This window comes from Sminthopsis crassicaudata, chromosome 1 (assembly GCF_048593235.1).
Source record: "Sminthopsis crassicaudata isolate SCR6 chromosome 1, ASM4859323v1, whole genome shotgun sequence".
NCBI classification, from domain to species: Eukaryota; Metazoa; Chordata; class Mammalia; order Dasyuromorphia; family Dasyuridae; genus Sminthopsis; species Sminthopsis crassicaudata.
In genome coordinates this window covers 613,230,584-613,233,376 of record NC_133617.1, presented here as the reverse complement: position 1 = coordinate 613,233,376, position 2,793 = coordinate 613,230,584, and positions in this window count along the sequence as shown.

The window sequence follows — 2,793 nt, the reverse complement described above, 5'->3', positions numbered from 1 at the left end:
CCACTTAGAATAATTGAAAATACTTTATAGTGTCTCAAATTCAATGCAGCCAGCTTACTTTTTCCTTTTTTTCCCCTAGATTCAGTTTATTGCCTATCTTCAGTATCTGTCTAAAATAACTGTCCCAATTGATTAAATCCATAGATTGTTCATAGAACTGAATGCCATAATTGGGGTGATAGATACATACATTATATATATATATATATATATATATATATATATATATATATATATATATATATATATACATTAAATATACATACATACATACATATTTGCCCAATGAATTGATTTGAAGGACAACGAAAAAGTATTCATAAAGTTATTTAATCACTTCAGTGCTCTCCAGAGTAGTATTTTTGCTTATACTCATTACTTTGGTGATCTTACTATATTGGCAACAACTTTAGAAACGACTCAAACATTAGTTAATCACCATTTTTTGTCTGAGCTTATTCAATTTCAATTTTTTGTGAGATAAACCAGTTTCTTTGAACTCTTTTCTTAAATTATCCATACTATATATACACATATAAAGCTTTTGAATAATCAATAAGCCTATGCCCTCTTTTATTTCTTGATCTCAAATCACAATTCCCAACTTTATCTATTAGCCACCAAATACACATGCATACATATGTATGCACACATTTATGAAAATATATATATGAGTATGTATATACATGCATATTTGTTGTATTAATTTATTTGAAGGATAGTGAAAAGGTTTTCATAAATTTAATTGATCTCTTATCAGCTCCCACATATATTGGTGTATAAAATCCAGTGCTCTCCAAAGTGGTCTTTTTTCTTATACTCGTTATGTACCTTTAATAATTATAATAATAAAGACATTTATCTAGCACTTTAAAAGTTTCAAAACACTTTACAAATATAATAATCATGTAAAATAAATTATATTATAATGTACATTTTATAGATGAGACAATGAAGGTTTAGAGAGATTAAGGGATTTTTCTATGATTATGCAAATTGGAAGAATAGGGAGCACTTACAACATGCTCAAAATAAAAATGACAAAGAGTCCCATGAAATGTCTCTTGTGACTTTGAGGTATAGAGTTAAAGCAAAACTTTCAACTTCTTTATTTACATCCATTCAAAGAGACTGTTAATTATTATTTTATGTGTTTTGGTTTTTTATTATACAAGAATGCAAATATAGGTATAATTGTTCATGGGGTAGTTAATAGATGGTTATTGGATAAGGATCTTGGGTTTATAATACTAACAATCAGATTGATGTTTAGAAATGTTTGAAAAACTGATTCTTAACATCCTTTTCCTCCCTTTTCCAACATTTTACTACAAAAGTTAAATGAGACTTCATAAAATGAAAGGCTACTTTGTATTTGTAAAATTTTACTACAAAAGTTAAATGAGACTTAATAAAACGAAAGGCTACTTTGCCATTTGTTTGTTTGTTAGGTTACCATGGATCAAAAAATAATAATAATAATTGCTTAAAGAGAAAATTTTGGCAATTAACCTTTCAGTACTTTACATAAGCTAGGTTTTAACAATAGAATAAAACCTTACTAATTGATACAGTCTTCCAGAGGTTAGCCTTCAAGATTCCAGGATTACCTCCATTTCTCAATGAGATATCTGAGTAGAACTATAGTGGAAAAGGCTAAACAAAACCATACAATTACTTCTTTGTCCAAATTTTTATTAGATATTTCTCCTATTCTCTTTACTGTAGAAGTATGGCTTGTGATTGGCAAACATTAAGCAAAAATTAGCATTTATTTCTTCTTAAAATTTAAGAGGCACATGTGATTATGCCAAATAATAAGTTTCTTTTGATGTGATGAACTCCAGAAAAAAAAGTTCTAAAGTTACAAGGGCTTTCCTTAGGAGAATATATACTTGTTATATATCCTATTACTTACAAAATCTTATTCCTCTCCAATCAAATTTTTACTTATAGTTTTTTTTTATTATTTTAGAAATCATCTAGATCAAATTTTCATTTTTACATCTAAGGAAACTGAGCACTGAGTAAGGGAAGTGACTTACTCAATATCATATAGCTAAGTTGTGGCAAAGTTAAGATTTGAATCCATTTGTGGTTTTTCTGTGTTTTTTTGATTGGTTTTTAATTACATTATGCTGTGTCTCTAAGTCCTGGGTGATTGCTGTACTCTAATGGCCCATAGAACTAATATCAATCACAATAAAAATATTTATACAGTGTCTTAAGATCTATAAAAGGTCCTCATTTTACAGATGAGGAAATTTGACTTAAGTGACTTGTTCAGCTTTATGTATTTAGTATGTATTAGAGGCTGGATTTGAACTCAGTTCTTCCTGACTGCTAGTGCAGTACTCTGCCCACTGTAACATCTACATGATTTGATTGTCCTTGCCAGCAGACATGGTTGACTCGAATAGAGTCCTTATTTGCCCTCCCAAATTCTTTTTTTTTAATTTATTTAGAATTTTTTTTCACAGTATATATGTATGAATAAATTTTTATAATATTATCCCTTGTATTCATTTTTCCAAATTATCACCCCCCTCCCTCTACTCCCTCCCCCCATGACAGGCAACCCCATACATTTTACATGTGTTACAATAAAACCTAGATACAATATATGTGTGTAAATACCATTTTCTTGTTGCACATTAAGTATTAGCTTCCGAAGGTATAAGTAACCTGGGTAGATAGACAGTAGTGCTAACAATTTACATTCACTTCCCAGTGTTCCATCTCTGGGTGTAGTTATTTCTGTCCATCATTGATCAACTGGAAGTGAGTTGGATC